The sequence below is a fragment of the Gavia stellata genome, chromosome Z (genome assembly GCF_030936135.1).
Source record: "Gavia stellata isolate bGavSte3 chromosome Z, bGavSte3.hap2, whole genome shotgun sequence".
Taxonomy (NCBI): domain Eukaryota; kingdom Metazoa; phylum Chordata; class Aves; order Gaviiformes; family Gaviidae; genus Gavia; species Gavia stellata.
The window spans coordinates 42,918,864-42,933,217 of record NC_082637.1 but is presented as its reverse complement, the minus strand read 5'-3'; positions in this window follow the sequence as shown (position 1 = coordinate 42,933,217).

Here is a 14,354-nt window from a genome sequence, read left to right as displayed (position 1 = left end):
ATTTAAAACAACATACCTATTTTATATGTTGTTATAAGGAGAGAATATTAAAAATCTATACATTTTAATAGAACTAGAGCATCACTCGTGGGAGAACCTGTCCTTCTGCACCGTCACCCTTGCATGCTTTTTTGATGTCTGCTTGAGTCTTCTGAAAATGATTGATAGATTAAACACTCCCACAGAGATTGACTCTGTCTAAAATGCATTGATTTAAAACAATTCTCCGTTTCCTCAGTTCCTAAAACCTATTACTTACTTATGTGGTCCCATTTTGAGGCTGCATAGACTGCAGGAGTATCTTACCTGTACAGTGGGTGTATTGGTGCAGTGTTTCTGTGCAGTCTGCCTATGAAAGGGTCTGACTGACTGGCTAACTAACTGACTACAACTTCCTATCTTCTGAAAGATTTTCTTTGCTTCTCCGTAGCACCATGTCATTCCCCACTGAGTTCTGCAGGGGCAGAAATGCTGAAGGCGGCTTTAGCTAATTGGGAACCAATAAAAAACCCTTGATGTCATGGTGCACACCACTTTCTCGTTAGAGTTGCTACACGCTGTTAGCTGTCAAAGCGTGAATCTTTGTGGCCTCAGAGGTGTAAAATTCAGCCTACATCCCGCTATTCTGACACATGGCAAATACAATCCAGCGAATGCCACATAAACCATTACTTTACCAGCTGCCCCTAAGTCAATACTCTTGATGATCCTAAGCTGCTGCCATGTGACTCAGAAAGGTTATGCTTTTCAGCCTCTTTATCTTGCATCTTGTAGCTTGATGAGTCACTGTATTTGCTTCGTCCAGTGAGGAGTGCCTCAGCTCCCGAAACACGGTTCTGCTAGGCAGACCAACCTGGGCACGTGGACTTACTTTTCAGTTTCATGTATTTCTTAGTAACCATCCCTTCCAGAGATCTCAACTGCAGTGACCTTAGGGCACTTACTGACCTTGAAAGAGCAATTACCTAACTAAGGCGCATCTGACAGCCAGAAAAGTGGTATTCTAAGTTGCATAACATTAAGTTTCTTTCCGGAAGAAAGACCACATTTTTCAGTGGATTTCTTTCTTTCCTCCACCCGTAAGCCTTGCGCTCCATGAATAACCACACATTGAAAGGTTAAAATTCCAGTGCATTCTTTTTTTCTGTCTTGCATATGGCTAAGACTGTCAGATAGTCTCTGAACAGCTGTTCATGTCAATTCGCTAAACTTTTAAAGATAAAGATATTTCCAAAAGGAGAATGTCTAACTTGATGTTGATTGGTATCACAATAACGAGACTGTTAGTGTAGTTTTATGACAGTAATTAGACTATACACTCTACAGAGCTTCAAGTGAGTACATCAGTAACCCTGTAAAGAATATCTTGATTTTGAACACCTGTGCAGCATCTCCCCTAACACTGCTCTCACATACACCAGGTGCTGCAGCGTTGGGGAATTCTGTCTGTTGCATCCGACAAAGGAGTCCCTGGCTGACATCCAGTCTGAGAGACACGGAAAACCTGTCTTTAAGTTATAATCAAGATGAGAGAGGTGACTTCTTGGAGTTGCTCAATGTGACTGTATGTGTGACTACTCTACAAGAAAAATGGTACTTTACCAGTAGTTGGAGATATTCAGGTTATGAAGAACATACATGCATGTTCATCCCTCCCTCCATCAAAATACCATGTGTGCCATCCTTTGTATAAACCAGATGGCAAATGAGGTGGAGTGGGATGTGTGCATGGCCTGTAAGTATTGCTTCAACCAAAATTTCTCTGCCCGTGTGTTAATAAGTTTGTGGACAACACATCACAAACTGATTTCATTGCCTCCCAAGACTTGGACCACTGAACTAATTCTTTCTATTTTAAGTATCTTAGTGTAACAAAACTCTGTATGTTTCAGGTTTATGCAGTACCCTGTCTACTTGGATTCAGAGCTTTTAAATGAATGTTTAAATTCTGCAAGCAGAAGGTATAAGGAAAAGTAGGGTCAAGGTTTTTGGTCTAACATCATTATTTGTGTGAAATGCAAGTGAATTCTACAAGTTAATAGCAGAAGGGTTTCTCGTCCATGATAGATCAGGACCTGGAACTCTAATCCAGGTCTTCATTCAGTAAAGTACCTGGTGTCACAAGTGTATTTAGTTTATCTGCAGTACTTGAAAAGCCACACTCACAAGGAAATGTATCAGAGAATGATAAGGGAAAGAGGTATGAGAATAAGTGAGTCCCACAGGAAAGTTCATTATGTGAAATACAGGCAGAGTGCTAGTGGTCTCCTAGTTCTAGCACTGACAGGCCAAACTGACTTATTCCCCAATCCTTTGTGTAGCTGTAATACATACTGTGATAAAATGCTTTACCACTTCAGACTTTTCACACGTCTGTGTCTCATTCTGACCTGTTCCTTCACCACTAATAAGTCCTCTGTCAGTCCTGGATACATCTTCTGATTATCTGTCCATCTCAATTCTTCCAACCCTTTGAAAACAAATCTCAAGTTTCTGAATGCCACTATGTCAATATATTTTGCTTAATGAGACTAGCAGAAAGCAGTTGTTGCAGAATTAGAATGAGCCAAGAGCATGGACATAGACCCTGGGAGAATGCCATAAACTGCATTCACAATGGTTTCATTTGTTGACTTTACAGATTTTTAAATTGCTATTGGACAGAGAGTTAGTGAATGGCTTACTGGAATGAAAAATTTCCAGAAACTGAAAGCCTACAATTCTGAATAGAAAAAGTGACAGACTTGATTACAGCTCAACTTAATACTTTCCTTCCAAGGAATAGAAAACAATCACTTTTAGGTACAAGTCTATAATTTTTTAAATTTCTATTTAGTTTACTGTATAAATAATTTCAAAAAGCCAGTTACATCCTGGGCTGCATCAAAAGAAGCATGGCCAGCAGGTTGAGGGAGGTGATTCTCCCCGTCTACTCCACTCTTGTGAGACCCCACCTGGAGTACTGCGTTCAGCTCTGGGGCCCCCAGCATAAGAAAGACATGGACCTGCTCAAGCAGGTCCAGAGCAGTGCCATGAAGATGATCAGGCGGCTGGAACACCTCCCCTGTGAGGACAGGCTGAGAGAGTTGGGGTTGTTCAGCCTGGAGAAGAGAAGGCTCTGGGGAGACCTTGTAGCAGCCTTCCAGTACTTAAAGGGGGCCTACAGGAAATATGGGGAGGGACTCTTTATCAGGAATTGTAGTGACAGGACAAGGGGTAACAGTTTTAAACTGAAAGAGGGTAGATTTAGATTAGATATTAAGAAGAAATTCTTTACTCTGAGGGTGATGAGACACTGGAACAGGTTGCCCAGAGAAGTTGTGGGTGCCCCCTCCCTGGAAGTGTTCAAGGCCAGGTTGGACGGGGCTTTGAGCAACCTGATATAGTGGAAGGTGTCCCTGCCCATGGCAGGGGGGGTTGGGACTAGGTGATCTTTAAGGTCTCTTCCAACGCAAACCATTCTGTGATTCTATGATAATTTAATAGTAGGAATAGATGTAACTTTAGAAGTGGTAGGTCAATACAAGAGAAACAAAACAGTAGCAATAATTCTGAAATGGCACGGTTCAAATATTTTAGATAAGGTATTATGTACACTGTCTCCCACAGTATTCTGGAGAAACTGGTGAATCGTGGCTTAGACAGGCGCACTCTTCACTGGGTAAAAAACTGGCTGGATGGCCGAGCCCAGAGAGTCATCGTGAATGGAGTGAAATCCAGCTGGCGGCCGGTCACAAGCGGAGTCCCCCAGGGCTCAGTTTTGGGGCAGGTCTTGTTTAATATATTTATCGATGATCTGGATGAGGGGATTGAGTGCTCCCTCAGCAAGTTGGGCTGGAGTGTTGATCTGCTTGAGGGTAGGAAGGCTCTGCAGAGGGATCTGGACAGGCTGGATCGATGGGCCAAGGACAATTGTATGAGGTTCAACAAGGCCAAGTGCCGGGTCCTGCACTTGGGTCACAACAACCCCATGCAACGCTACAGGCTTGGGGAAGAGTGGCTGGAAAGCTGCCTGGCAGAAAAGGACCTGGGGGTGTTGGTTGACAGCCGTCTGAAGATGAGCCAGCAGTGTGCCCAGGTGGCCAAGAAGGCCAACGGCATCCTGGCCTGTATCAGAAATAGCGTGGCCAGCAGGAGCAGGGAGGTGATCGTGCCTCTGTACTCAGCGCTGGTGAGGCCGCACCTCAAATACTGTGTTCAGTTTTGGGCCCCTCACTACAAGAAGGACATTGAGGTGCTGGAGTGTGTCCAGAGAAGGGCGACAAAGCTGGTGAAGGGTCTGGAGCATAAGTCTTATGAGGAGCGGCTGAGGGAACTGGGGTTGTTCAGTCTGGAGAAGAGGAGGCTGAGGGGAGACCTCATCACTCTCTACAACTACCTGAAAGGAGGTTGTAGCGAGGTGGGTGTCAGTCTCTTTTCCCAGGTAACAAGCAATAGGACTAGAGGAAATGGCCTCAAGTTGCACCAGGGGAGGTTTAGACTGGATATTAGGAAAAATTTCTTTACTGAGAGAGTAGTCAAACATTGGAACAGGCTGCCCAGGGAGGTGGTGGATTCACCCTCACTGGAGGTGTTGAAGGAACTTGTGGACGTGGCACTTTGGGACATGGTTTAGTGGGCGTGGTGGTGTTGGGTTGATGGTTGGACTTGATGTTACAGGTCTTTTCCAACCTTAGTGATTCCATGATTCTGTGATAGGAGAAAGGCCTCTTTCCTCCCTGCTTTCCTCCACGCTTCTGCAGTAAAATTAGTCTTCCCCTTTCAGATCTCTTTAGTCAAACCCAGGATAGGATGAGAATTGCATTAATAATATTCATGGTAGCAGACCTACAAACTGGACTGTGGAGCTCATTAGCGGCAACTTGAAGATGATAAAGTCTACTGAGTAGGGGCTTTGAGCTCTTAGGTGGAGGGAGACATGGGCAAAGCAGGCAGCATGTTCTCATGGCTAGACATGAGACTGTCTTTGATAAGTATGCAGTTGATGTTTTCTATAATCAACAACTTTTTTGTAATATAGAAAATATTTAACTTCTGTCTGAATGGACACTCATGCTGAGTGGCACAAAGACATTAAGGAGACACTAGCATGTTCTGCTAATTTTACTTTCATTATACATAACTTTAAATGTATTATGTTTTGTTTACAACCTGGCTTTGTATAATGCTATGGACAGAAAGAGCTGTTTCCCACAATACATATAAATACATATATATATCTCACTATCAATAACACCTGTCTATAATTGACCAGAGAACCTCAAAGGAGTACTCTGGTAACTGCCAGATCTTCCTTGAGTCTCTTCCCAGGCAAAATGGTGATTTGTAACATGGGCTTTTGTATCATCAGGGTAAAAAAAAATGTGAGGGAAGAGCCAAGAGCATTGTGCATATTATTCTGTTATTTTATGAAACATATGCTGGTCACAATCAGATGTAGTATAAATCTGATTTACGTTTGAGGAAAAGCAATTTAAATACTTCATTACTGACCTTATTAGCCATAATATTTAGCTATTTCAAAATGTTATGGGTGGAACTTAGAATCACTTGGCATTGCTGTTTCTTTACCACTCATCACTCAATCTGATAGCGTGTACATTTCTCCAGCTTTAGCTGCCATTTTTGATATCCAGTTCCCTCCCAGCTTAATACATTTTTTTTAACTTGAGGTAAATTAGCCTTTTTTCTCCTGAAATAAACCAACATGGACAGGACTTGACATTGCTGCTGACATTATCAGCAGCTCTAATGTTTTCCATGGCACAAAATAATCAATGTATTTTAATCACTTTTATCTGTCTATTTCAATTTCAGTCAAACATTCTTTCACATATCATGTCTAATTCTTGTTGAATATTTACTTCAAATATTTCCAGGAACATTGTTACTAATTTCCCAGATTATTTGTTTTCTTTACTTGTTTTAACTGAAGGAATCCAAAAGCCTGTCTTCATTAATGTTTCTCAGTCTTGTGATAATTAAAATGGGTAGGCAATTATCTGCTCTATTTCCACTGCCTGATTTGCAGAACTTCATATATTGAATGTTTGATCTTAAATGCACCAATAGTCTTTTAGAGTCTGTATATTCATAAAAGGCAGCATTCATTTTTGACAAAACCTGTTTACAGCTGTTGAACTGTTTTGTAAGCTCTAGGCCTTTTCTTTTCATCTTGATACTGTCAACCACATTACTTACTACTTTCCATATAACTCATGTGGATATAAAGACAGGATTTCAATTCTTTTCCCAATATTTTATGTGGTTTTGATTCAATAGACATAGACATGATTTTGTTCAGTTCCTAACCTGTTCCTTCTGAGTCTTTGAAGATACTATTGGGATAGAACTTAAATCCTACTGTGATATAAAATTTCAGTATTTCCTTTGACCCCGGTTGCAGCTTAGATTTTGCCAAAAATTCAGTCACTCAGCAATTCAGACTCTATTTATTTCAGCTATCCTTATTTGATTCCTTTAAATGCTCTTCTTCACCCTTATCCACAAACCCAATTTTATATTTTAAGAGTAGCTTTCAGAGCTCTTCATTTAATATGGTTTACAACTTATAAATTTGTAACTTGGCTTATATGTGAGGGAGTGGTTTACAGGAATGGAGCAGATATATCTGATTAGAGCCTCTGCTCTAAAAAGAGTGCATGAAACAGGCTGCTTGGCATTCTTAGTTGAACACACCTCTTCTCTGTCCTTAGTACCTGATAACTCAAAGCTTTGAGGATCTTAAATGCACCAATGCATTAACTAAAAAAACCCAAAGCTGGCAGAATTAGAAAGGGAGGGAGGAAGGATATTATAAACCATTGAATTAAACAAGAATACAAGTAATTACTCCTAAATCTCCTGGCAGTAATATGTTAGAAGATTGTGTCCTGGGGAATATGAACCTAGCCAGTAAGAAACCATAATTTCTTTTTCTAAAAATTGTATGCAGGAACTTTTAAAACACAAAATCTTTGCACACTGTCTGAAGTAGCCTTTCTAAAAACTGAATTATGATGAAGAAGATTATTTATCAGACCAGAAGGCAGTTACTGCAAAGAAACCAGTAATAAAAATCTGATCAGAATCATAGAATCATAGAATCATAGAATCATTTAGATTGGAAAAGACCTTTAAGATCACCAAGTCCAACCGTAAACCTAACCCTGCTAAGTCCACCACTAAACCATGTCCCTAAGCGCCTCATCCACACGTCTTTTAAAAACCTCCAGGGATGGTGACTCAACCACCTCCCTGGGCAGCCTGTTCCAGTGTCTGACAGACCTTTCAGTGAAGAAATTTTTCCTAATATCCAATCTAAACCTCCCCTGGTGCAACTTGAGGCCGTTTCCTCTAGTCCTATCGCTTGTTACCTGGGAAAAGAGACTGACACCCACCTCGCTACAACCTCCTTTCAGGTAGATGTAGAGAGTGATAAGGTCTCCCCTCAGCCTCCTCTTCTCCAGACTGAACAACCCCAGTCCCCTGCATTTGTTATGGGCAAGAGAGGAGAGTTCCTGGAAGTAATCTAGGTACCTGATACTTCAAAACTGCCACTATTTACCAAAGCTAGGGAAAATTATGAGTGAGGTACGGAATAAAAATAAGCAGAGTACTGCAAAGAAAAATCTGAGAAAATGTTAAGAAATTTATTAGATCAAGAAAAAAAGATTCAGTAACAAGACTGATTTGGCCAAAAGTTCATCTTGACCCAATAGCAAAGGGAAGGGAAAGGAAATGGAACATACAGGAGAAATTAAAACGTTAGTCATAAATCATAGGAATTCAAAGGTAGGAAGTACAGAAAGTACAGAAAAGTTTAAAGGGAAGTTTAAATACCAACGGCTCTTAAGGATAAGGTGACATTAAAAAGGCAGATATTTTAAAGTACATTAGAATGTATTAGCAATTTTATAGGTCCTACATGGTTTTACCCAAATGGTAAAACATGAGGATGAAGAAATTATGAAGCAGGCATATCAGATGCTGACATCTGGTATAATGTCTGAAGGGAACATAGCGAGGTGGTGTCACGTGAGCATGATTAAGTACTTCCTAATCCACTAGTAAGCAGGCGTAATTGTGAATAATACCAAGCAGGAATTAAAACAGGCCCAGATAACTTGCAGCCAAAAATTCTGAGGAGGTCTTGTTTTGTTTGATGTGAAATTTTAATAAATCGTGAACTCCAAGAGAAATACCAGAAGACTGGAACAGTGCTGCTGTTGTGATACTATCGGCTGTAGTTTAACTAATTAAACACTGCCATCAGTCAGCACAAGTAAACACCCTGATAAATTTTCAAAAATATTTGCCTGAATGTTACTGAATGCTTTATGATAAACTGAAGAACAGGATAAGAAATGATATAATCAGGCTTCCTGTTCCAGCTCTGCCATAGTTATGGTGTGATCCAGTGGAAATGGATTCATTGCTCTCTTGCCTTTCAGATAGGGGTGGTGGAGCACAGGGAGTAAAAACAGTCCATCCAAACAGACTTTTGTGGGAGGTAATGCATTAATTTTAGTGAAGTTTAGAATACACGATAAAAGATAATACAAAAATGCAGAACTTTATTGTATTTGCCAGCTACAGAAACATGTATTTTTTCCAAAACATCTTTTTATCCAATATGTTTCTAAGTCCCTCTTTGAACCTGCAGTTATTTAATGTGTTTTTATCAGCACTGTAAAATACTTGAACCTGAGAATTTGAAGACTGTTGTTAGGACTCATCGCTGTAATAGGAGATGGTGGGTTTAATTCCTCCATAGATACTGAAACATTTATGTAACATTAATTCTGATTAGTGGTCTTAATAGTGAAAATATAGGATATCTTTCCTCATACAACAGGATTGCAGGCTTGTAGTTAAATGTGCTTTAGCTCCTTTATTCCTGCACACCATAAGCCTTTACAAAACACAACATTAGTAAATCTTAACAGCAGCACGCACGTGTGGAGTTACCTAGGAAAATTTTCCTATGTAGTCAAACCTTTAGGATTTAAGAGAGGAGTCTTTCTCTTATCCTTCCACTTATGAGAACAATAATATGAAAATTTCTTTACTTCCTCATTCACTCATCTTCCTTAATGTCTTTTTTATTTATCTGATGAGATAAGGTACACCAGCAGTTTTATTTTACTCTCATCATTTTTTGTTTGCTTGCAGTGTTAGGATAGTGGATAACTTCACACTGCAAAGATGAGATTAGCCTGCCATGCAATTAAATTAGCAAAATTTGGCTATGATAAGTCTCAGTCATCTGTTAGAAAGAAACTTGAGCTGCTGCTGCTGCTGTTGTTTCCAAAGTATTCCTACTGCAAGGACCAGTTTTGCCTTTTGAGAATTAGACTTGTTTGTGATTTTTATCCAATTAATTGTTCACTAGAGTGCTACTTTAATTGGTATCCTTTAATCCAGGCATTTCTGTCAAAGGGTAAGAGCATATTAAATAATGTGCACTTGGAAGGTGGTTGAATCTGGGATATTTTTCACTGCACCAGTATTTGGGGTCATTAAACCTGTCAAACTTGTTTGGGCCAGTAAGAAAGTTTCTCTGAGTCCATTCCTTTTAAGGAGTGCAGCTACTGTGAGTTACTGAGCAATGACATGCACAAAGTACACAGAGTGCCAAAGAAAATAAACAAGTCAGCTGCAGTGAAATTTTATCACTGTGTAAAATAACAAAACAAATAGAAACTAAACCACCCACCCTATAGAGAAAGCCCCACATGACTGTTAGTGCAAAATTGCGTTTATTTTAATCTCCCAATTTTGAAATATGTGTAACATTTGGGGTCTGTTTCTGTTTGAATCTCTGTATCCTACATAGTTGTTTATTCCTAAGTGGATATAAACCACTACCAAATAAAAATCCTGTATCCATTTTTCATGGGTTAAAATGATCATGCTCTGTGAAGGCCCACAAAAAAACAGACTTCCCTTTTTTTCAGTAGTTCTTGAATGAATGACAGCAGGATTTACAATGCTTTTCTAGCACTGGTCTTGCTCATAGTAGGTAAGAACATATTCTTAGCTAGAAATAGTTAAGAAAAAGTATATACATAATTTAGGAGTAAAACTGAAATATTATTGGTATCAGGTATTCTGCCTTGAAGTTCTCTCTCCATATCAACAATACCCAAAAAGCCACTGTGAGCCATCGAAAAAAAACACTTTTAAAAATAGCAAAACTGAAATTACTTCCCTCATTGAACTTGCATTGATACATTTTTGCTCATTTTTTCTAAAGCATGATCTGCCCCGCTTCTGTACTCATTACCTTTTTTATTCAACCAACTACTTCCACATAAAGCACATCATAATAAAATATGAGGTTATGACACATCTAAAAATTCCTTCTACTGTAGCTGTTCTCCAGGTTCCTACCTCTACCCAAAACCACAATACCCACTCTCTTCCTGGTTGTTACAGAGCACTGTTTCTTGGGTCTTTTTAGTTGGCACCCTCCTGATTTGGAGATGATGTTCACTCTTAAGGAAGCATAACAACAATGAAAACCTGATCAGCAGAAGACAGCAGTATATGATTTTGTGCGGCTTTGCTCTTGAAGAATAACAACGTGCAAGCAGAGGAAAGAGGGAAGTACCTGTAGGTGTTTTATGATTTTGTTACAAGAAACTCACTGAAAATGACATCTGACTGTCCTCCATGAGGTCAAACATAACTACCATCCCACTTAAGAAAAACAAGTGATTTAAAACTTTTCCCAACTGCCTGCGGGCACAGCTCTTTCAGCTACTTTTCAGCAACACAGGCATGCCAGACAACCAAATGTTGGAGATCTAAGCATTTTTACATCACACCAGATTTTTAAAAATCTCAAACCTACCCTTAGCAAAACATACAGTTTGTTTAGCCAAGGGCAGAATTTTCACCACTGATGGTTACTTATATTGTAACCAGCTCAGAACCGAATCCTGCTTCTGAAATCTTATCTACTCTGAAGAAAAACTGTACTGACACTAACCTTTTACATACCCCTTAGTTTTTGGCAGCCTTCTCAAGATTGTTAGGAGTTCATATGCCTCCATCTGTGGGGGTGGGCACGTCTGGTTAATGGTGGATCAGCCAGAGGAGTTAAAGGGAAATGTGCTGGGTGCTAATAACTGGTCTAGAAAACACCACAAAGTCTTAATGTTCTGCACAGCCTCTTGGAATGTAACTCTTAATAAAGCCTAGGGGCTGCTACAGAGAAAAGTGGCTGCCAGGTACTTTTGAGCGGTTGTATTTCTCTTTAGCTGCACCAAGAGAGATGTAGCAGCATTTTGGATAAACAAAGCTCTCAGGAGCTCAGCAGAAAATACTCATAGCCTTGTAATCTGCACTATTCTATTACTCAGCTACAGGATAATCAAACCATAAGCAGTGAAAGAAAGCAACAAGTAAGCTGGAAAAAATAGCACTGGTGATTGGAAGGAAGCTTAAGCATGTCACATAAATGTTAGTTCCAGGAATAAATTGCCCAAAGGATTTCCTACATTATGCTAACTTGTTCTTAGATGAAGAAATAGCTGAAATAAAGTGCAATACTTTGGGAAGAGTTCTTCAGCCTGTTAAAAAATTTACAGGTAGGGAACTCCACAGTCAGAGAAATTGTTTAGACCTTGACTGTATTATGGCACAAAAACCCCCAAGTCATGTAGAAGCCTAACCCTGCTACCCGTAAGAGATGGGAATCTGTGTAGCTTCCCTTTTCCTCTCCCTTCCTTTGGCTGTTGCGCTATGATGCTTTTTTTGTTGGTGTTGAAGGATCACTGGTGAGGGAATTGGGACCCTCCTCCACTGAAGAAGGCATTTTTATTGACACTTCTTAAGTGAGCTGATGTACTTCTTTGGAACCATGGAGGAAAAACTCATATAGTACAATCCTGAAAACTCTTCTGTAGATGCTTATTTTTGCTTTTGAATAATGTCAATAAAGGTACGAGATATACAGTTAGAATAAATTTGGACTTTGAATTTTCTCCTTGGAGAGCCAACCCTAATGTGGGAACAGAGATAATTATGTGAATTTTCAAAGTTGTTAGTGTAGTGGGAATTGTACTGCTGTGTACACCTTTCTGTACTTCACCAAAAAACCTGATTCTGACGCTTATCTCAAACTGTATGTACTGGTCATCAAATACTATTAGACAAGGCAAATATTTACTTGCACTAGCAATGAATAACAGGAGAATAGCCACATTTGTGTGAAACTCCAGAATCAGCAAACTCAGAGGAGGCTGACTCCTTTAAAACCTGTCTGCATTCCTTCTTATGTCAAGAAAGTATTCTAAAAAGTTACCAGTACTAAAAAGTACAAAAATATTTACAAATTATGAAGCAACTGCTTTATAGTTACTTACTCTTACATATTTAATTGGTAAAAGCGGAGACAATTGTTTTCCATGCTCCTAGAAATACTAAGCTTTGATTTTAATAAGTGTTTTACATTCACGATAAAAAAACACGCAACTGCCTGTGGAGAAGAAACCAACAAATGAACCACTTACGTTTGTTTAAATAAATATTCGCTTATCTTTCTATTTTCTAATGGTTTCACCTATCACTGTTGCATAAACTTTGAGTCAAAAGCTTGTTGCTTGTTACTAAATGCATTTAAAACTCTGCAAGTTCTAAAGTTAAGTATCATTACAAGGTTTGTTTTCTTCAGAATAAACCAGTAGAGAAAAAAATGGTAGGAGGATGACAAAGTAAAGAATCAAACTCTAAGGAAACTTTGAACGCATGCACAGAGAAAGCAACACTGAGAAAAAATTAATTTTTAATGCATACACAGTGTTACTATAAACCTGACGATCTAGCTCCTGGGCAATAAATGCTTCTTCCCCTCTCTCCTCCACCCCAAAACACCAGAAAAAAATGCTTTCTAGACCTGAAATAACCTGAAAGAGATTTAAAAATCACGTGCTGATTTTGCAGACCTTCAGTAGAGTTAGAAGGTCATAAATACTATATTCTCCGCTGTTTGCAAACTTGTAAATGAGTCTCAAACTCTGGGACATGGAGTATGATGTAGTGTTACATTAGGAAGTGTGTCCTAGAACAGCTATGGAGATGATTCGGCCCAAAGAACAGAAGGGGCTGAACTGAAAACAGTCCTGAAGACATGAGATCTCTAGCCTCAGCCAGCCTCAGCACAGAGCTGTAATTGTAATTTTAGCACAAGTGAATAGGTAGCTCTTTCTCCTTGGCGCCGCAGTAGCCCAGCAGCTTGCTTGCAGTTCCATGTCCTCAAACGAGACGGTGATAATCGCTCTGTAGGAAGTCCGTGTTTTCTATATTAAGGAATAGCAAACACGTCTTTTGTAATAATGCTGCTAATTGCTACGTATCTATATTACCACAGACCTTGAACTACTTGCAGCAGGCAAGAAGCAAAGCGACTGCTGCCTTACCGTAAGCGGTCCTGGGGGACATCGACAGGGCACCTGAAGCAGCCTGGCGTTAAGGCTTTGTAGCTGCTCTGAAGGATACTAGTTTTACTGCTGCAGGCACCACTTAGATGTCAAAGATTTTCCAAGACTGTATTCCTTACAAAATGCAAGCCAGGAAGTTAAATGCTAGACTCAACTATGTGAGCAAGAAGTGAAATACAGCTAATTCCAAAAAAACCTCCAAAATGAAAACCAGCCGACAGCAAAGGCTGGCACGTCCCCCTCCCTTTCACAGCCTCCATCCTTGTCGAGACGCAAAGGTGTCAGGTGGGGAAAGGGAAAGAAAGCCCCAGGTGCGGGATTTTACAACGCTGACCTCCCAGGTCGCCGCTCTGCCCTCCGGCGGCCTCAGAGGGAGGCGCGAGCGGGGCGACCGCGCGCTGCCCGCCCGCAGGCAGCCCCCCCCCGCAGGCAGCCCCCCCCCCCCCCCCGCAGGCAGCCGAAGCTCCGTGGTGACAGCCAGCCTCCCCTTCCCCTCCGGCCTCCTAACTTTCGCCAATGGCTGTGTGCGGTGTAGGGTGTTGTTTTTTTTTTTCCCTCGTTATTCTGGGGCTTGTGTGTGTGTACGAAGGTTTTTTAAGTAACCGGACCCCTTCACTTCCCGCCCCCCCAGGGCCCCCCGCGCGCCGCAGCCCGCAAGGTGCCCCTTTCCGCCCCGCCAAGCTCCAGCGCTGCGGGAGGAGGATAGTTCCCGCCCCGCCGGAGCAGCAGCCCGGCCGCGCCCGCAATCATTCACCAGCGGGAGGAGGCGGCACCTGCCTGTCCCGGCCCCGCGGCCCCTCCGGCGGCAGGAGGCGAGGCGGCCGCCCCTTGCCGCGGAGAGGCGCGGTTGGGGGCCGGCTTCCCTGCGCTCTCCTCCGGCGGCGGGAGCGGGCGTCGCCGGTGGCC